Genomic DNA, 22949 nt, shown 5'->3' on the forward strand with positions numbered 1-22949 from the left:
CATTTTAATACAGCAGTTCAATTAAAATATTTATTAGCAAGGACCCCATGGGAGAAGCCACATTGTGGAAAGACGTGGCTGAGAGGGGTAAAGAAATTAAGCCAAACTCATTAGCCCTAAAAACTAACACAATATTCTGCAAAACCATCAGAAATCAGCATGAACAGAGACTTAGTTGACAATGCCACATGTTGGGTCTATTTTCAAAATACTCAGTGCATTTGTATCAGGAGTTTTGCTATACAAATGTATATGGTAATGATATGACATGTCAAAATATTTTCAAATGCCTAAAATAATAGTTTTGTTACTAAACTCAATAACAAAAGCTTAGGAATTTATTTTATTTTGGAGCAGAAAATTAAATGCCCACAAAAGAATAAAAAAATAACATAAAGCAATAATAATGCCCTATACCATATAAGGATTTGGTCAGAGGCAGTATAGTTTAGCAGTCTGAATTAAAATCCCAAATTCATCAGTCATTAATTGTCTGATCTTAGGATAGTTTATAGGTCTCAATTATTCCTATCTATAAAACAGTTTTAAAATAGTGATAATTTACCCATAGGCTTGTTTTAAGAATTAAATGAGGTACTGGCATATCAGGTTTTATAGTGTTTCACTTTAGTGTGCTTCACAAATATTGTGTGTTTTATTTATTTATTTATTTACCATGCAAAGGTTTACGGCAACTCTACTACAAGCAAGTTTTTTGGGCCATTTTCCCAATTGCATTTGCTCACTTTGTATCTCTGATACATTTTGGTAAGTCTTCCAAACACCTCAAGTTTTTTATTATTATATTTTTTATGGTGGTCTGTGAACCTTTGATGTTATTATTGCAATGGTTTTGGGGTGCTGAGAACCATGCTCATATAAGATGGCAAACAACTGATAAACATGTGGGTTCTGACTGCTCTACCAATTGGCCATTCCCCATCTCGCTCCCTATTTTGGGCCTCTTTATTCCCTGAGAAACAAAACATATTAAAATTAGCCAATCAATAACTCTCAAAAGGTCTCTAATTGTTCAAGTAAAAAGATAACCAGGCCTCTCACCTTAAATCAAAAGCTAAAATGGGTTAATGAGGAAGGCATGTGAAAAGCCAAGACAGACCAAAAGCTAAGCCTCTTGCACCAAACACTTAGCCAAGTCATGAATACAAAGGAAAAGTTCTTGAGTGAAGTTAAAAGCACTACTCCAGTGAACACATAAACAATATGGAAGCAAAACAGTTTTATTGCTGCCATGGAGAACATTTTAGTGGTCTGGATAAGATCAAACCAGCCATAACATTTCCTTAAATTGAAAGCCTAATCCAAAGAAGGGACCTAACTCTCTTCAGTTCTAAGAAGGATGTGAGAGGCAGGGAAGCTGCAGAAGAAAAGTTTGAAGTTAGCAGGGGTTGGCTCGTGGGGCTTAAGGAACAAAGCCATCTCCATAACAGAAGTACAATGTGTAGCAGCAAGTGCTGATGAAGAAGCTGCAGCAAGTTATCTAGGAGATCCAGCTAAGATAATGAATGAAGGAGACTACACTAAACTATAGTTTGAACACAGATAAAACACCCTTCTATTGAAAGAAGATGTCATCTAGGACTTGCATAGCTAGAGAAAAGTCAATGCCTGGTTTCAAAGCTTCAAACAGTAGGCTGACTCTCGTTAGGGGTTAACACAGCTGATGACCTTAAGTTGAAGCCAATACTCATTTACCATCCTGGAAATCCCAAAGCCCTTAAGAATTGTGTTATATCTACTTTGCCTGTGCTGTTTTCATGCTTGCAAACACAATATTCATTCTGCAGCCCAAGGAGTAATCTTGACTTTCAAGTATTATTATTTAGGAAGAAACGAGCAAGCACACATACACTGTTGTTCAGTTGCCCAGTTGTGTCCGATTCTTTGCAACCCCATGGACAGCACACCAGGCTTCCCTGTCTCCCACCATATCCCGATTTTTGAAAAGACTGAAGGCAAGAGAAGAGGACAATGGAGTATGACACGGTTGGATACAATGGACATGAACTTAGGCAAGCTCCAAGAGATGGTGGGGGCATACATGCACAAGGGGGCATTAAACAAAACACCATTTCCTTACGCTTGGCATTCCTTGAATGCTGAGGTTCAATAGAAGACAAAAGAGCTAAGCTGAAATCTGTGGAAAGAGTGAAATATCCTATAGTTTCATGGGATTGAGAAAACCAAGACTCATAAGGAAGAAGAAACAATTTTAAAAATGCAAAGAAGAGACAAAATCCCTAGAATTTGTTGAATTGATACTACATTTAAGAATCTATAGACACTTTTTCCTAAGGATACTTATGATGAAACATGGAAGAAGGTTCATGACATTGTACAGGAGACAGTGATCAAGATCATCCCCAAGAAAAAGAAATGCAAAAAAACAAAATGGCTGTCTGAGGAGGCCTTACAAATAACTGTGAAAAGAAGAGAAGCGAAAAGCAAAGGAGAAAAGGAAAGATATACCTATTTGAATGGCAGAAAGTGAAGAAGAACTAGAGCCTTTTGATGAAAGTGAAAAAGGAGAGTGAAAAGTTTGGCTTAAAGCTCAACATTCAGAAAAACTAAACTCATGGCATCCGGTCCCATCACTTCATAGCAAATAGATGGGGAAACAGTGGAAATAGTGGCAGACTTTATTTTTGGGGCTCCAAAGTCACTGCAGATGGTGACTGCAGCCATGAAATTAAAAGACGCTTACTGCTTGGAAGGAAAGTTATGACCAACCTAGACAGCATATTAAAAAGCAGAGACATTACTTTGCCAACAAAGGTCCAGCTAGTAAAGGCTATGGTTTTTCCAGTAGTCATGTATGGATGTGAGAGTTGGACTATAAAGAAAGCTGAGCACCAAAGAATTGATGCTTTTGAACTGTGGTGTTGGAGAAGACTCTTGAGAGTCCCTTAGACTGCAAGGAGATCCAACCAGTCCATCCTAAAGGAGATCAGTCCTGAGTGTTCATTGGAAGGACTGATGTTGAAGCTGAAATCCCAATACTTTGGCCACATGATGCGAAGAGCTGACTCATTTGAAAAGACCCTGATGCTGGGGAAGAAGAAGGCAGGAGGAGAAGGGGACAACAAAGGATGAGATGGTTGGATGGCATCACCAACTTGATGGACATGGGTTTGAATAAACTCTGGGAGTTGGTGATGGACAGGGAGGCCTGGCGTGCTGTGGTCCACAGGGTCGCAAGGAGTCTGACACGACTGAGTGACTGAACTGAACTGAACTGAACTGAAGGACACTTATCAATGTTGAACATAACTGGACTCAGAATCAGACTTGGATCTGGCAGAGGCTGCTGATGAGATACATTGAAAACAATGGATACACTTTGGCATTTGTATAGTGCTAGAATGATAAAATTGGAGACCTGAGGGCATTAACCACAAGATGAGGTACCCTCTCAAGTGAGACCAAATAGCTAAAGTTAATCCTTTGATGGGTGGATAAAATTCCAGAGGTTTTTCAGAGCTGAAAAGACAAAGATTTACCAGGCTCTCACTTGAACTCCCTGGTGGTCATGACCTAGGAATCAGGATGACCCACAGACAGATTAAATCTAATCAAAATTGCAACCTAGTCTCAACACAACCTAATCCATGATTGTGTTGAAAGGATAAACCCTCCAATCTTATCCTACATTTTGTCTTCTTAACAGAGGAAATATTTAATGCTCTTGAGTATAAGAGAATATCAGCCTGAGAGTATATGGATTTTATATATACAATGCCTGGCAGATAATAAAACGATAGACAATATGAGCAGACTGGTAAAAAATCCACATTTTGAAGCAGTTGAGACATATTTAAAAATAACTACTATGAGTATGTCCAAGAAAATAGATGAAAATAATAAAACTGAATAAAAATATTAGAAGCAAAATAATCAAGATTTGAATCTATATGAAAGAATCAAATGGTTATTCTATAACTGAAAATACGTTATCTGGATCAAGAACACAAAGATTTAGTAGACTAGACACAAATGAAGTCAGAATCAATGAGCTGAAGATAAATCAATAGAAAATACTGAAGTTATAATATAGAGAGAAGTAAAGACAGGCTTAAAAAAAGAAAAGAGCAAAGAAAATGTAGAATATACTCAAAATTTCTAACGTGTGAAAGTGGAGTTCTGGAAAGATAAGATAGAGAAAATGGGGCAAAAGCATTATACAAAGAAAGCAGGAAAATTTTCCAAATCAATGGAAAAGATTTATTTACAGATGCAAGAAATTTAACTAAGCAGGATAAATACCCCAAAATAGACTGTAACTGCTAACCACCTAAGATAATCAATAATCAAAGGATAGTTACAGAGAGATAGAAGATTTTAACACAATCAGATGGAAAGCTGATATTTCAACAGAAATAACATATACCAAATGGTAATGGAAAGAAATGTTTAAAGAAAATAGTTGCCAATTTAAAATTCCATATCATACAAAAATCTTTTAACAATGAAGGTGAAATAAAGATGTTAACAAAACTAAAGCAATGGGTTTGCAAAAGACCTGTAATAAAATACCCTAAAAGAGTTCTTCAAGCCAAAGAAAAGTGATCCCAAATGTAAACATGGAAATGCAGGAGGAAATAAAGAAAACTGGAAAATATAAACATGTGGGTAAATATTTTTTTTAATGTACTGTAAAAGATGTTAATAGTAATGTCCTTTGGAATTTAAAATACAGAGAAAATTAAAATTCATGACAACAATAGTGCAAAAGGTCAGAGAAGAGTTAATGGAGGGTATATGTTCTAAATTATTTTAAAAATATTAAAAGTAATAATATGTATTACATTTCATAAGTCAATCATACATTTTATAATCTCTAAGATATCCATTCAAAGAAGAATAAAGAATGTATAATTAACAAGGTAATTCAAGAAAAATATGAAACAATACAATGAATAACTTCGTGTGAAAGAAAAGGAAATATTTAGGGGTGGAAAAGAAAAAGAAACAAAGCTAAAACGGTAAAACTGCATGGATAATAGCTCCCGAGGTATGTCTGAATGGCATAAATTCTAATGGCTAGGCTCTGCAGTTTTTAACATCTACACAGATTGAGGAACAAGATGATTTAGAACTCAGGTGAGGCTGCAGGCTGGAACAGATATTTCTGCATAAATCTTAGACTCTTTATGTGCTAGGCTCTCATGAGAAGAAGGAATATAAATACCCTATTCTCCAGCTCAGGAAAGTAACACCAAATCTTGCTTTTGCTTCATCTTCAAGACAAGACAAGGTGGCTTTCTTTACAAAACCCAGCTCTAAGCCTAAACTATGTGTGGAAGTTAGCAATTTGATTTTACATGGACAAAATGTAAAATCTTGTCTTGAACTAGTGAAACGTGAAATTTATCTAGGAAAAGAAATTCTAGCCATTTTTCAACAATTCTGTAGACATAGATCTCTTTAAAAAGAGGCCAAAATGTCAAAAATAAAAATATGAAAGGAAATAATCCACCATGAAGTAAATTAAATATTCACAATAAACTAGAGGATTTGTCTCCAAGAATTTAAGATAATATTAATTAAGCCACAAAATAATTATGCTTGAAGGATTGAAGACATATAAGTAGAAATAGGAAGCATAGTGAAAGAAAAAAACGAAACCTAACACAAAAACAGAAGTTTCTTTAAAAGGAACAAATAGAACTTATTTGTGTGGAAAAATAATCAAGAGAATTAAATATCCATGTGTATTATCACCTAAAACAAAAATTCTATTTAAGATATTTTAACATAAAGACTGATAGCTGGTGACTCCAAGACCCTTGATAAAAGAGCTAAGTGATTTATATAGGGGGAAAAAAAAGTTGGCCTAAAGGAATAAACAGGATATAAAAAGCAATGGAGAGAGAGAAATTGGAAAATATCTATGTAAATTTATATTATTTCTGGCTTTTATATTTAAATAAACAAATCAACAATATGAATGATTAAATTTACACTTTTATTTACCCTTAGTTGAAAGTTCTCAGCTTCATTATCTATATTATCATCATAGAAAAATATTTCCAAGAATTCTTCAGGTTAACTTACACTTTGAAGTGTTCTTCAAGTTCTTTAAAACTCATTTTAGGATTTTGAAAAAAAAATTTTTTTCCTTACCTCCTCCAAGAAAAAATATTTTAAGAGGTTTATCACTTTTCTCCCATATGAACACAAGGTGAATTTTATTTTAATTTTTGGCTTAGGTATATAATTTTAAACTTGCTATAGTTGAGAAATTATATTTCCAAAAGAAAAAGTTAAGATATAGATAGATACAGACATAGACATATGTACACAGATGCATATACACACATATGCCAGTTGTAATTTTCATTTGATAAAGGATTATATTTCTATATATATATTTATACATTTTAGTTTTTTTGTAACTCAAAGATTTCAATAGAAAGTCCATCCTCTGTTGTATATAGTACTACTCTATATTATAAAAAAATTTTTATAACTCCTGTTTTACCAATTTGGATAAACTATATTTGCCAATGATATTCTTATTCATTTTACTGATGCTCCAACATATTAGGGAAAATATTACAATAGCACACTAAGCACAGTGACTTAGTTCACTTCAGCTGATCCTCCATGCATGCTAAGTCACTTCAGTCATGTCTGACTCTTTGCAACCCAATGGACTGTAACCACCAGGCTCCTCTGTCCATGGGGACTCTCCAGGCAAGAATGCTGGAGTGGGTTGCCATGCCCTCCTCCACAGGATCTGCCTGACCCAGGGACTGAACCCACATCTCTTATGTCTCCTGCATTGGCAGGCATGTTCTTTACCACTGAGTCGCCTGGGGAGTCCATGCTAATTCTAAGTAACCTATAATATAACATAAAATTCAAGCATGTTACAGATTGGTAATTGGTCCACAGGCCATACTATTTTCTCTCACAAACTGACCAGGGATTGTAGAAAATAACATAACGGTTTTTCAAATGTCCTACTTCTTTTTTAACTTCTCTTCCAGTTGGATGTTCTAATAAGCAGATTTATTAAAAAAAAAAGGTTAGCAGTAGCAAAAGATGTGACTAAATCCCCAAACTCAATAGTTGACATTAATTAAAAACTGTTGCTTTTTAAAATAGGTTTTGTAGCATGCTGAAATGGAGCATTTCCTAAGTTGTAAGATGTTTTGAGAAAAATACATCTTGCAAGTTAGTTTTGGGTGTCATATTTTCTAGTGTCACATATTGAAGAAAACCTCACAACTTGTCAAATTCCCAACACCCATGTGACTCACCAGTATGCAATAATTTATATGGAAGAGCTGGATTAACCTTTTGCTCAAATTCAACGTGAAATCAACTGCCTCCAAAAAAGCCAAGCCAAATTTTTAAAAAGGTCAACTAAATTGTATCTGTTATTACAAACATTCCACCAACCAATAAAGCTTAGGATGACAAAATATACCTTCAATTTCTGTAGTTTACATAAAATAATGCCTAATCACATCTAGACTTCTGTGACTTTGGAAACTATTGAAATTAAATGTTGAAATAAAAATATGTTCTGAAATTATCAGAGAAGTTCACATCTTCTGAAATGTGTTTTTAAAAACCTGATAATCAATCCATAAATGGTTGAATCACTTTATATCAATGCTTTCAGTGCTGCAACTCTTAACATGAAGAAGGTAAAGTACATCATCAGAGAATGAATTAATTCTAATTGAAGTGTCTTTAGGAAGGTATATTCCTGTTATCTCATGGCTGAGTTCCTAGCAAAAGATGATTCATTGACCCAACCCATTCTAGAAAGGAAAAGGAAAAAGAAAGGCCATTATTGTGATTTGACATCCTTATTCTGCTAAACACTGTGGTTAAAACAATGCAAATAATGAAATGTAACATGATCAAATTTTGTCCCTTGTGGTCTAGGCCCACATTAAGGAATGTTGTGTAGCAAAAATATAGATTACTATCATGTTATGCCTAGATACCATTTATATAAATGAGACAGGATCATCTGGCCAGATTTCCTCTGCACTTAGCAAGTTCTTCTTCTTAGATACTTATGTCTCTTAGATCTCAGTTTATATTTTCAACATACAGTTCACATTTCAATTTTTAATATTTCCTATTTCATAAAGCAAAAAAATTTCTTGTCTTCACACTGATATAAATTTTTGCTTTCATTTAGGGATGATTAGGTTATATCCTTGCCTTTCTTTTAAATACATAATCCTACATGGGCAGTACTGACCAGAAAGAGGGCAATTCAGATAGGAACCTATCATGAAAGAAGAACAAAAAGCATAAAATTTAGTTAGTAGAAACAAAATTAGTTAAGACATATTCAGGAGAAACTGAAGAGGTCAATAAAAAATTATGGAGAGAAGGAAAAAACCACTGAGATGAAGTAGATGAAACTGTGGAAGGTTAAGCATGTTTTGATCATGAGCCTGAAGTGAGCCAAAACACACTGGGAGCTTTACCAGATAAAGTTTCAGTAAAGATTGAACTGTTCACAGTCTTTTTCATGCCAGCCTCACTAAGGAGTTTCTACCAGGGATAATGACCTTTTAATGAGGAAAACACACATGCAAACGAGAGAAAAATAGTAATATAGACAGAACTACATGTGATCTATAAAACACTAATGAAGGAAGGCCTGGGGAACAGTCAGAGAAGTGGGGATGTGCATCAGAGTTGCGGGTGGGGTGAAGGAGGAGATTACACCATAGAGGAGGAAGTAATGAAAGAAAAGACATTGAATTATGTGTTAAAGAGTCTAATTGAGCCTATGGAAGATCTTAAATTTAATACATACACAAATATTGGTTTGAAAGTGACAGATATTGGTTTAAGTGAGTATAAATCAGTGATTCTCAACTGAGGGTGATTTAACCCCAGAACATTTTTAGCAATATTTGGATACAGGTTTGGTTTTCACCACTAGAGGAAGGGAGCAAAGGGGCCTTGGTATCTAATGGCTACATGCCAGCGATTCTCCTAAATATCTTCAATGCAGAGAAAAACTTCCCACAACAGAAATTATCCAGTTCGAACTATCAATGAAATCAATAGTGCCAAACTTGAGAAACTCTGGTGTAGATAATAAATAATATTGTTCCCTACAAATGTTGTCTCTTTGTTCTGTTTCCCAGCATTGTTGACAACATGACTGAGCAAGTGAACAATAACAACAACTGTGAAATTATTACTCTTTTGGTAATCTAAATTAAGTTGGAATTGGATAGAAAAATGAGCAGAAGACACGAGGAGACATTTCATCAAAAAGGATAAATAGATGCAAGCATGCACATGAAAAGATATTCAACATCACTAGCCATGGTGGCGGGGGTGGGGGGCACTTCTCAGATGGTGTTAGTGGTAAAGGACCTGCCTGCAGGTTAGACATAAGGGACAGGGGTTTGATCACTGGGTCAGGAAAATCCCCTAGTGAAAGGCACTTGCCACAGCCCACTCCAGTATTCTTGCCTGGAGAATCCCATGGACAGAGGAGCTTGGCAGGCTGCGGTCCATAGGGTCACAGAGAGTTGGATATAGCTGAAGCGACTTAGCATGCACAGACACAGCCATCAGGGATAGGCAAATGAAGACCATGATGAGATATCACTATATACCTATTAGAATAGCTTCAGTAGACAACAGTGATAACGTCAAGTACTGGAGAGGTTGTAGAGAAACAGACCTTTCAGACAATTCTGCTGAGAGTGTACATTGTAAAGCTGGCCTGGACAGGAAGACTTCTGCTTCTGAGATATGCAGTAGACATACTTTTCCCTGTTCCTTTCAGTAAGTGAAGGTAAAAACCTGAACATGATATAGAAAACAAACATGAAGTCTCTGAAATGTGGAGAGAAGGTAGACATGCTAGAGTATTTGGGATGCAAAGAAAAACTTGGTGATGAGTCCTCTGCTTTTTCTTTCAGCTTCATATATACCATAGAAGAGAACCAGTGAACTTGAAGATAGAGCAATTAAAGTATGCAATCTAAAAAACAGAGAGAAAATAGACTTTTTTAAAAAAGAGAGAGAACAAACCCTAAAAATAAATAAATAAATAAATAAAATTATGGGTGGGGGGGATGCTGTCAATTTGGAATCCTTTACCAACAGGAATTTCCTTCTGGGATGAAAGGGAAATCAAGATATCCTCAGGTTGAAGAAAACTAGGACAACTTGTTGACATCAGATTTACCCTAAAAGGATGGCTAAGGATGTTCTCTAAATAGAAAGGAAACAATAAAGGAAGGATCTTTGAATATCTAGAAGGAAGAATAGAGTAAGCAAAAATATGAGTATATAAAATTAACTTTCCTTCTCCTCTTCAGTTTTCTAAATTATATTTAACAGTTGAAATAAAAGTCAAAACAGTATCTCATGTAGTTCCAAATGCAGGTAGATGATATATTTTATATTATTATGCTAAAAAGGGTGGAAAATAAAGGAATATGAAACTGGTAAAATGATAACAGTAAACTGAAATTTTATAATGTATATACTATAGGGATTCATTCAAAAACAATACAGATAGATGAATGTGTAATTATAAAATATATTCAGGTAACTCATAGGAAGGCAGTTAAAATAAAACAGAGCAATGAAGATCACAGAGAGCAAATATATAGCAAAAATAAAATGGCACACTTAGTTCCTTACATATCAATAATTATACCAAATGTTCATGGTCTAAATAAAACAATTAAAAGGCAAAAATTGGCAGACTGAATTAAGAAACATGGCCAACAATATTCAATCTACAGGCAATTTATTTTGAATATAACAAAAAATATAGGGAGGCTGAAAATAAAAGAATAGGCAAAGGTATATCATGTAAACATTAATCAATAATAAACTGAATTCACTATATAAATGTCAGATAAAATAGACATCAGAGGAAAAAAATTAGTGGATACAGAGAAGGACATTATGTAATAATGAAAGCTTCAGTTTACTACGAATACATAGTAATCCCAATTACATGCATTAAACAATAGAGCTAAAAATATGTAAAGCAAAAACCATTATAACTGAAAGGAGAGAAAAATCCTAAATTATAGAGACATCACCAATTCTTTCTCAACAATTGATGGAACTACTAGTCAGAAAGCCAGCAAGAATATAGAAGAACTCAACAATACCATCAGACGAAAAGACCTAATGAACATTTTTAGAATGTGTCACTCCAACACAGTAGAATACACCTTCTCTTCAAATGTCAACAGAATATATACCAAGATAGAACATATCCTGGTCCATAAAACAAATTTCAAAATACAAAACAATGGAAATAGTATATTTCCATTAGTATGTTCTTTGGTCACAATGGAATCAAACCAGAAATTAATAACAGAAAGATAACCAGAAAACCTTAAAACAATTGGATAACTCATATCTAAACAATCTATGGGTCAAAGAGCAAGTCTCAAGGAAATTTTTAAAAATACATTGAATATAATAAAATTAAAATAAACATTTCAAAACTTGTGGAACACAACTAAAGCATTATTGAGGAAATGTATAACATTAAATGAATTCATTAGAAATGATAGCAAGTCTCAATAATCTTCACTTCCACCTTAAGAACTATAAAAATAAGAATAAAGTAAACCCACAGTAAGCATAAAGAAGGAAACAATAAGGATACAAGCAGAAATCAATGAAACTGAATGCAGCAAAACAACAGAGAAAAACCAATGAAACTGGTATTTTGAAAATATTAATAAAATTAACAAATCTTTAGCAAGACTGACAAGTCATAAAAGGATAGACACGAATCACCAGTACCGTAAACGAAACAGGGGATACCACTACAGACCTTGCAGACATAGAAAGAAAGAAAAGCCACAAACAACTCTATACACATGCATTTGAATCTTAAACAAAATGGACAAATTTCTAGAAATAGAAACTACCACAATATACACAATATAAAATTCGTAACTTAAATATTTCTATAGTTATTAAGGATATAGAATTTGTAATTTAAAAATTCCCCCCAAAAACATATTTAGGAGAAGTCTACCAAACATACAGATTTAACATCATTTCTAGGCAATATTTGAGAAAAATCAATGAGGAAACATTTCTCAATTCATTTTGAAAGTGAAAGTGAAGTGAAAGTTGTTCAGCCGTGTCCAGTTCTTTGCAACCCCATGGACTATACAGTCCATGGAATTCTCCAGGCCAGAATACTGGACTGTAGGCCTTTCCCTTCTCCAGGGGATCGTCTCAACTCTAGGTTTGAACCCAGATCTCCCACATTGCAGGTGGATTCTTTACCAGTTGAGCCACAAGGGAAGCCCAAGAATACTGGAGTGGGTAGCCTATCCCTTCTCCAGTGGATCTTCCCAGCCCAGCAAATGAACCAGGGTCTTCTGCGTTGCAGGCTATCTTGATACTAAATTAGGCAAAGATAGTACAAAAGAAGAAAATTACAGAACTGTATTCTTCATGAATATTTATACAACAATCCTTAACAAAGTATTAAAAAACAAATTATTATACATCATGAACATATGGAGTATATACCAGCAATGAAAAAATGGCTTAATATTAAAAATTCAATCTATGTGATCACCATATTAGAAGCTAAGAAAGAAAAATTGTATCAACTGATGAGAATAAGAATTACACAAAATTCAACCTGGATTCATAATTTTTCAATCTCAAAAAAGTATAAGTGGAACTCCTCAACTTGATAAAGAACATTTATATACACCCTATAGCTAACATTGTATTTAGTGGTGAAAGAGTTTTCTCTATAAGGTCAGGAAGAAAGGAAAAATATCCACTGCTACCACTCTTACTCAGCATAGTCCTGAAAGCTCTGACCAGTGTAATAAGGCAAGAAAAATAAGTTATATAAATCACAAAGGAAGAAATAGCACTCTCCTTATTTCCTATGACACGATTTTATAAATAGGAAAATACCAAGAAATGTAAAAATCAAAACCAAAAATACCTGGAGCTAATAAGTCATTTCAGTAAGGTCATGGGATATGAAATAAATGCACAAATACTAATTGTATTTTTCAACACTATCAGTGAACACATGGACACTAAAATTAATAATATAATGCCATTTATAATCACCCAAAAAAAAGAGAACAGGTATAACAAAACATACACAGAATTTGTATTCAGAAAAATGCAAAATCATGAAAGAAATAAAAGACTTCAATAAACAGAGAAACAGGCTACATTCACGGATTGGAAGATTCAACATAAGAAAAAAATGTCAATTCTCATAAATTTATTCTGAGATTTAATACAATTCCTGCCAGAATTCCAGAATTTTTAAAAAATATATAGACAAGATTACTATGAAGTTTATATGGAAAGGCAAAGGAACTAGAATAGCTAATATAATCTTAAAAATGAAAAAAAGGTGAGAGAATCTGTCTACTTGATTTCAGGACCTATTATATAGCTTCAATAATCCAAAAACAAAAATAAATAGAACAAAATATAGGATCCAGAATAACCCAACAGAACCTTGCCCAACTGATTTTCAACAGAGGTGCAATAGTAATTTAATGAAGAAAAGAAAGACTTTTTTAACAAATGGTGCAGAATGGCAGTAAATATTTATAAATCACATATCCTACAAAGGACAGTATCTTTAATAAATGAAGAACTCTCACAACCCTACAGTAAAAACCAAACAAACAAATAAAAACACAAAAATATCAATTAGGATATAGGCAAAAGACAAAAAACATTTCATCAAATGTATATACAGATAGCAAATAAGCACATAAAAAGTTCTTGAACGTCAACAATAATAAGATCTTAAAACTATGCCTTTATCTTTTAGAAAATTTTTATTCCTTAAATCTATCTACCTGAAATCATGAAAAAAAAAAAAAAAAGATTAGCTTCACAGGTTTTAAATATGGGTTTACCCTCATTTATCATGTAAAATCAGCCAAAAGAGAGGCCTGTTGAGTGACTGAATCACAATTTCTCCTTCAAAATGATAACAATCCCAGGGGGAGATCAAGATGGCAGAGTAGGAAAACATGTAGCTCAACTCCCCCACGAACACATCAAAGATACATCTACATGTAGAGCAATTCTCACTGAAAATAAACTGGAGACTGACAGAAAGACTCTTATACAACCAAGCTATAAGAAGGATCCACACGGAATTGGGTAGAAAGGGAAAAGAAGGGCCTGCACTCCTGGGAAGTGATAAAAAAGAGGAAGAGTATTACACAGGGCCAGAGAGCCTCACTGAGGAGTGGGTGGTTTGATCCACGCATTAAGTGCCTCAGCCTTAGGACCCGACACCAAGAAGACTAGATCCCTTTGCTAGCTTGAAAACCAGTGGGCCTGACCCTAGAGCAGTAAGAAACCTAGATTTCTTTCATGAAGCACATGCATCCTGGTTTGTTCCCAATACAAGACTGAGGAAGTACATTGAAACTGACCAGAACTCTGGCCCACTTCACATGAGCAGCCCAGCTTCTCCCAGGTGAAGTGAATGCCTGCTCTGGCCCTGTTTGCTCCATGAAACAGCTCCACACTGGGGCTGCTGCTGCGGCTGCTAAGTCGCTTCAGTCGTGTCCGACCCCATAGACGGCTAGGGCTTGCTCATCCGGACCTGACATGGCGTCTGAAGTGGGAGTGGTCCGGAATCATGACCGCTGCTGAGATCGCCACAGGCCATGCCCTGACCCATGCCGGGTGGCCTCTCCAGCCCCGCTTGCTCCTCAGGGCAGTCCCATACTAGGGCAAGGCTGTCATGGCCAATGGGAACATGCCGTTGTAGGGAACAGAGCCAGCTTGGATCTCACAAATCTCTGAACAGGGTGAGGGGAGCCATTGCTGATGCTCATAGAAGCAATGGATTGGGAGTGGTTCAGAACAGACTAAGTGCCCGTTCAAGCCCTGTACCTCTCTGTGGAAAGAGTGTCAGTGCTGAGAGAAGGGGAGAGAACACACACATATACATGGAATGGAGCAGGACAGACCAGAACCTGAACCCACCTGCTCCAGCAACGTGGGACCCACTCTCATCCTCAGTAACATGGTATCGTCTGTTAAGCAGAGGAGAACTCTGGTTAGCACCTGCAACTCTCTCCAGCCCCTCCATTTCCAGGCCTCCTCCTACCAAAGTGATAGTGCCCTCAGCACATCCTGAGGGAAGACATGACTTGTACTCACTTCAGACCCAAATCAACCATCAAAGCCAGTGGGCACGTGGGGCTGTGTACAGACAATCTCATACAAGGACACCACTCACTAAAGACCGGGATAGGTAACTTTTATTTAACTTTGTAGAGACAGAGATGTTTAAGTAAAATGAGAAAACATAGGAATTTGTTTCAAACAAAAGAACAAGAGAAAAACTCAGATAATCACAACTGCTGAAACAGAAATAAATAATTTACCAGATAAAGAGTTCAAAGCATTAGTAATAAGAATGATAATTGAACTAGGGAAAATATCACAGTGAGAATTTTAATAAAGAACTAGAAAATATAAAAAAGAACTGGTCAGAACTGAAGAACATAATAACTAAAATGGAAAATATTCTAGAAGGATTTAGCCTACTAGGTGATACAGAAAAACACATTAATGATCTGGAAGACAGAAAAATGGAAATCACCTAATCACAACAACAAAAAGAAAAACAAATTTAAAAATTAGAGCAGTTTAAGGAACATCTAGAACAATATCAAGTGTACCAATATTCACACTATAGGGGGCTTAGAAGGAGAAAACAGACAGAAAGTGGTTGAAAATGTATTTGACAAAATTATAGCTAAAAATTTCCATAACTTGAAGAAAGAAAAGTCAGATACAGAAAGCACAGAGGGTTCCAAATAAGATGAGCCCAAACAGACTCACATCAAGAAATATAACAATTAAAATGGTAAAATGAAAAGATAAAGATACTTGCAAATCAATCAATGTGATATACCACATTTTAAAAAGGAAGGATTAAAAAAAGTCACATGATCATTTCAATAGATGTAGAAAAAGCATTTAACAAAGTTCAATTTCATTCATGATTAAAAAAAATACTGTCTTCAAAGTGGATAGAGAGGGAACATATCTCAACACAACAGAGGCTATTTATGACAAACCCACAGGTAACATCATACTCAACAATGAAAATTTGAAAGCCCTTCCTCTAAAATCAGGAAAAAGAAGGATGCCAACTGTCACAACTTCTACTTAACATAGTATTGGGAGTCCTAGTCACAGCAATCACACAAGAAATAAAAGGAATCCAAATTGTAAGAGAAATAAAACTGTCACTATTTGCAGGTGATATACTACATACAGAAAACCCTAAAAAGTCTCCACCAAAAAAACCCTCTTGGAACTACTAAATGAATTCAGCAAAGTTGCAGGATACAAGAAATCCGTTGTTTTCTATACACTAATAATGAACTATTAGAAACAAATAGCAAGCAAACAATTCTGTTTAAAATTGCATCAAAAAGAACAAAATATCTAGGAAAAAATTTAACCAAGAAAATAAAATATCTATACTTTGAAAAATATAAAACTTTGGTGACAGAAACTGAGATTGATACATAGAAATGGAAAGATAAACCTGTGTTCATGGAGTGGAAGAATTAATAGTTTTAAAATGCCCATACTACCCAAAGAAATCTACAGATTTAATGTGATTCCTACCAAAATAGCCATGACATTTTTCAATGAACTAGAACAAGTAATCACAAAATGTATATAAAACCATAAAAGACCCCCAAATAATCAAAGCTATATTGAGAGAAAAGATCAAAGTTGGAGGGATAATGCTCCCTCACTTCAGACTGTACTACAAAGGTACAGTAATCAAAACAATATGGTACTGTACACATCAAACTAATGTAATATTGTAAATACACATATTTCAATTAAAAAGTACACTGTCACAAAATGAAAACTCCCAAATACTTTAGCTACAATATTGATTGTAACTGAAATCAATTTAAGGATAAAACTCAGCCTTCTATAATTTTCTGAAATAAGAGTAATAATATTGTTGTTTAGTCTCAAGCATGCTAAAGCCTTTGACTGTGTGTATCACAACAAACTGTGGAATATTTTTAAAGAAATGGGAATACCAGACCATTACTTGCCCCCTGAGAAACCTATATGCAGGTCAAGAAGCAACAGTTAAAAATGGACATGGAACAATGGATTGGTTCAAAATTGGGAACGGAGTACATCGAGGCTGTATATTGTCACCCTGATTATTTAACTTATATGCAGAGTGCATTATGAGAAACGCTGGGCTGGATAAAGCACAGCTGGAATCAAGACAGCCAGGAAAAATATCAACAACCTCAGATATGCAGATGATGCCACCTTTATGGCAGAAAGCGAAGAACTAAAGAGCCTCTTGACGAAAGTGAAAGAGAAGAGTGAAAAAGCTGGCTTAAAATTCAACATTCAAAAAACTAAGATCATGGCATTCTGGTCCTATCAGTTCAGTTCAGTTCAGTTCAGTCACTCAGTCATGCCCAACTCTTTGCAATCCCATTGGACTATAGCATACCAGGTTTCCCTGTCCATCACCAACTCCCAGAATTTACTCAAATTCATGTCCATTGAGTCAGTGATGCCATCCAACCATCTCATCCTCTGTCATCCCCTTCTCCTACTGCCTTCAATCTTTCCCAGCATCAGGGTCGTTTCCAATGAGTCAGCTCTTCGCATCAGGTGGCCAGAGTGTTGGAGTTTCTGCTTCAGCATTAGTTCTGCCAATGAATATTCAGGACTGATTTCCTTTAGGATAGACTGGTTGGATCTCCTTGCAGTCCAAGGGTCTCTCAAGAGTCTTCTCCAACACCACAGTTCAAAAGTATCCATTCCTTGGCACTCAGCTTTCTTTATAGTCCAACTCTCACATCCATACATGACCACTGGAAAAACCATAGCCTTGACTAGATGGACCTTTTTTGGCAAAATAACATCTCTGCTTTTTGATACGCTGTCTAGGTTGGTCATAACTTTCCTTCCATGGAGTAAGTGTCTTTTAATTTCATGGCCACAGTCACCATCTGCAGTGGTTTTGGAGCCCCCCAAAATAAAGTCTGCACTGTTTCCACTGTTTCCCCATCTATTTGCCATGAAGTGATGGGACCAGATGCCATGATCTTAGTTTTCTGAGTGTTGAGCTTAAAGCCAACTTTTTCACTCTCCTCTTTCACTTTCATCAAGAGGCTCTTTTGTTCATATTCACTTTCTGCCATAAAGGTGGTGTCATCTGCATATCTGAGGTTATTGATATTTCTCCCGGCAATCTTGATTCCAGCTTGTGTTCATCCAGCCCAGCATTTCGCATGATGTACTCTGCATGTAAGTTAAATAAGCAGGGTGACAAGATACAGCCTTGATGCACTCCTTTCCTTATTTGGAACCAGTCTGTTGTTCCATGTCCAGTTTTAACTGTTGCTTCCTGACCTGCATACAGATTTCCAAGAGGCAGATCAGGTGGTCTGGTACTCCCATCTCATTCAGAATTTTCCATAGTTTGTGATGATCCACACAGTCCAAGACTTTGGTATAGTCAATAAAGCAGAAATAGATGCTTTTCTGGAACTCTCTTGCTTTTTCAATGATCCAGTGGATATTGGCAATCTGATCTCTGGTTCCTCTGCCTTTTCTAAAACCAGCTTGAACATCTGGAAGTTCATGGTTCATGTACTGTTGAAGCCTGGCTTGGAGAATTTTGAGCATTTCTTTACTAGTGTGTGAGATGAGTGCAATTGTGCGGTGGTTTGAGCATTCTTTGGCATTGCCTTTCTTTGGGATTGGAATGAAAACTGACCTTTACCAGTCCTGTGGCCACTGCTGAGTTTTCCAGATTTGCTGGCATATTGCATGCAACACTTTCACAGCATTATCTTTTAGGATTTGAAATAGCTCAACTAGAATTCCATCACTTCCTCTAGCTTTGTTTGTAGTGACACTTCCTAAGGCCCACTTCACTTCGTTTTCCAAGATGTCTGGCTCTAGGTGAGTGATCACACCATCATGGTTATCTGGGTCATGAAGATCTTTTTTGTACAGTTCTTCTGTGTATTGTTGCTACCTCTTCTTAATATCTTCTGCTTCTGTTAAATCCATACCATTTCTGTCCTTTATTGTGCCCCATCTTTTCATGAAATATTCCCTTGGTGTCTCTAATTTTCTTGAAGAGATCTCTAGTCTTTCCCATTCTATTGTTTTCCTCTATTTCTTTGCACTGATCACTGAGGAAGGCTTTCTTATCTCTCCTTGCTATTGTTTGGAACTCTGCATTCAAATGGGTATATATTTCCTTTTCTCCTTTGCCTTTAGCTTCTCTTCTTTTCTGAGCTATTTGTAAGGTCTCCTCAGACAACCATTTTGCCTTTTTGCATTTCTTTATTGGGGATGGTCTTGATCACTGCCTCCTGTACAATGTCACGAACCTCTGTCCATAGTTCTTCAGGTACTCTATCAGATCTAATCCCTTGAATCTATTTGTCACTTCCACTGTATAGTCTTAAGGAATTTGATTTAGGTCATACCTGAATGGTATAATGGTTTTCCCTACTTTCTTCAATTTAAGTCTGAATTTTGCAGTAAGGAGTTCATGATCTGAGCCACAGTCAGCTCCCAGTCTTGTTTTTGCTGACTCTAGAGAGCTTCTCCATCTTTGGTGGCAAATAATATAATCAGTCTGATTTTGGTATTGGCCATCTGGTGATGTCTATGTGTAGAGTCTTCTCTTGTGTTGTTGAAAGAGGGTGTTTGCTATGACCAGTGTGTTCTCTTGGCAAAACTCTGTTTGCCTTTGCCCTGCTTCATTTTGTACTCTAAGACCAAATTTGCCTGTTACTCCAGGTATTTGACTTCCTACTTTTGCATTCCAGCCCCCTATAATGAAAAGGACATCTTTTTGGGGTGTTAGTTCTAGAAGGTCTTTTAGGTCTTCATAGAACCATTCAACTTCAGCTTCTTCAGCATTACTGGTATATACAGTATTTGGTATAAATAGCTCTATATAAAATTATTACATGTACACCTTAAATTTACACAATGTTTATGTGTCAATTATATTTAAATGAAGCTGAAAGATAGAAAGAGAAGTTGAAGTAACTTGTGTTGGATGAATGGTGGAGTTCATTTGAATTATTACCATCTGCTCAAACATAGTTTTATTTGTAGCCCTTTTGATTTACTATATTTGTAGTAAAGGTGTACATAATCTTAAAAGACGAATAGTTATTTAAGCATATTTGTATTTTATTCAAATTGATTGCACATCAATCTCTGAACTCTCACTGCTTCTCTCCTTTTCTTTCTCTTTTTTCCTATTTTTTTTCTCTCTCTCCATCAGTCTGCCGAGTATTAGTCTTTATAGTTGTATTACTGAATATGTGAAAGCTAGCTGGAGAAGAGGTAAGAGAGAATGTCAATTTTATTCCAAAAGTAGATTAATTTGCTCTATAAATAGTTGAGCCATAAATGTGTATTGTATGTTCAAAATTGATATCTCACCAAAAATTTTCTCTGGCTAAGCATTCATAGTAAGGATATACTTTGCATAATTGTACACATAATATAGGAAAATGTCTCTTCTGTTCTTTACCTCTGGCCCACCTTTTAATTCTCCCACTCTAGGGAGGATAGGAATAAAGAGAGATAGAAACAATAGGATCTAATGTCATGTCACCGTTGGACATAAAAGTCTATTTGAGTATAAAGTGTGGGTTTTATTGTCCCCAAAGGCTCAACCTTAGTTTTGAGGTTGAGTTCTGTATATTTGAACACGCCATGTATGGGTAAGTATGACTTCTTCCCTAGACCAGCTCACCATCACTTAATGTGAACTTTAAATCAAGTCCTGTGGTACAGGTTTGTTATTTGCAGTATATTACAGACCTGCATAGATTAATTTCATAACTGGGACTCAGAGTCAACCAGTTCAATCTTACAAACACTGTATATAACATGACTACTACAGCCAGACTTAAAACATGCAATCTTCTTTTCAATTCTAATTTTAATATTTTGTAATAGGCTATATGCATCTCATTTGTATTTATAAATGAGATTTGTGTGAGCTGGAAATAAAACTGCAAGCACATGTTAATCATATATGTGAGACTCCAGTACTAGGCATAATAATATACCCATCTATGTCTGTAAGCCAAAAAGAAAAAAAAATACAAAGGAAATGGAGAGTCAGAGGTCCAGGCTACTCTCCTCTTTTATGATTTGAACTGAGATTCAATATACCTAGGATGACTTACAGTAGATTGCTTCTAAAATTTAAGTCACATAAACCAAGTTTTAACACTGGTAAATAAATTATTTTTAACCCAGGGACAAGTATATTTTTATTTTAAAAAAGGAAAGACTGCAAATTGTTTCTACTTAACAGGCAAATATATACTCCCTCTTTGGGCTCCTAGGTCACAAAAGGTGGTTATCCTGTCACCATGGCTGATTTCTGAAAAGTGTGACATGCATTTAGTTGTCAGTTCCTATCAGCAGCATTCAGGAATCAACATTACATCAGCAGCAAGACACACCATTTTATGCTCTTTTTGAAGATAATTAGAGTTCCCCTTTGTTGCAAATAAGATGTAAAACAGCTATAACTGCTGGAGAACGTGATTAAAGTAACCTCTATAGAACCCCATTATTCTAGACAGATTCCTTCAGATGCATAATTTTCCCATTTTAAGAAAACATAATGCATGCATATAAAATTCAAATTGTCGAGACACCTCTAACAAAAATTAGTACTCTATTAAGGCATTCTTAGTAGCTGGTTAACACGTAAAACTCTTTAAGTGTATTTTAACATAATCAAGAAATAATAGTCTGTGTCACAAAAGGTAAACATTTTACAGTGAGAGGATTCTTCAGACAAGATCCATGTATTTAATTTTTTTAACTCATAAAACTTTTGACAGATAATGTGTGAAAAGTTGTATCCCAAACATCCCAAGACCAGTGAAACATGCATGCAGACTTTCATCATCGTGTGCTCCAATTCTAAGAAAGGTGGTTGTACATACAAACATACAAACTCACCCAAACTTGCATGCACATACACATTCCTTATTTTTTAGGCACTTGTGTCAATTTATTTGAAACACTAACACTCCAAGTATCATTTTTAGCAGGTACTCTACAAAAGCCAAATATATCTAATTCAAATAAAATAGCAGATGTGCACAAATATCATACTACAGTTTTTTCTTAATAATTGCTTTAAAAAATACATAATTTTCCAAATCCTGTAGTAAAACATAGCTTTAAAAGAGATTTTAAGAAATATCTCTCATCTCTCATTGCAGGTCTTATCTGTTCCAAGTACAGCCTAGGACAGACACAAGTCATCTAAGAGGCCTAATGTCCTACAAAATAACTTAGTGCCCACTTGTCCATGGGGTGTTTCATTTATTTAACGAAATGTAAATGCTGTTTGAAAAAGACATCTAAAGTGGCGATTAGTAAATTCCACCAAGACTATCCATATGCTGACCATAACTTTTGCAGAATGGTTATAATTATAAAATCAAATTCTTGTTTGACTCTGCTGGGAACCTCAACATCTAACAAAAATGTTATTAAAGAAGCTTACAAATGAATAACCATTCTCAACCACTCACAGCAGCCTTCACAGCATGAAAGTGGGAAAAATGAGGAAAGTTTTAAGGTGGAGAACTGATGAGGATGACAACAATCTCTGTCAAGAGAATGTATTGTGCAAGGCTTCTCAGGAGAAAAAATTTTCACCTGAGAAGAGACAGCGTTATGAACAGTGCAGAACTGTGGATGGCGGGACACGGATCTTATTAAGAACTAATGCTAATTTGCACACTGTCTCCTGCTGAACTGGAAGCAAGTTTACCACTGGGTTTGTTAATTTACCCAGGACACCATTATCTCTGGTTGGACTTAATGTATCAGAGTAGAGGTCATTA

The sequence above is a fragment of the Cervus canadensis genome, chromosome 6 (assembly GCF_019320065.1).
Source record: "Cervus canadensis isolate Bull #8, Minnesota chromosome 6, ASM1932006v1, whole genome shotgun sequence".
NCBI classification, from domain to species: domain Eukaryota; kingdom Metazoa; phylum Chordata; class Mammalia; order Artiodactyla; family Cervidae; genus Cervus; species Cervus canadensis.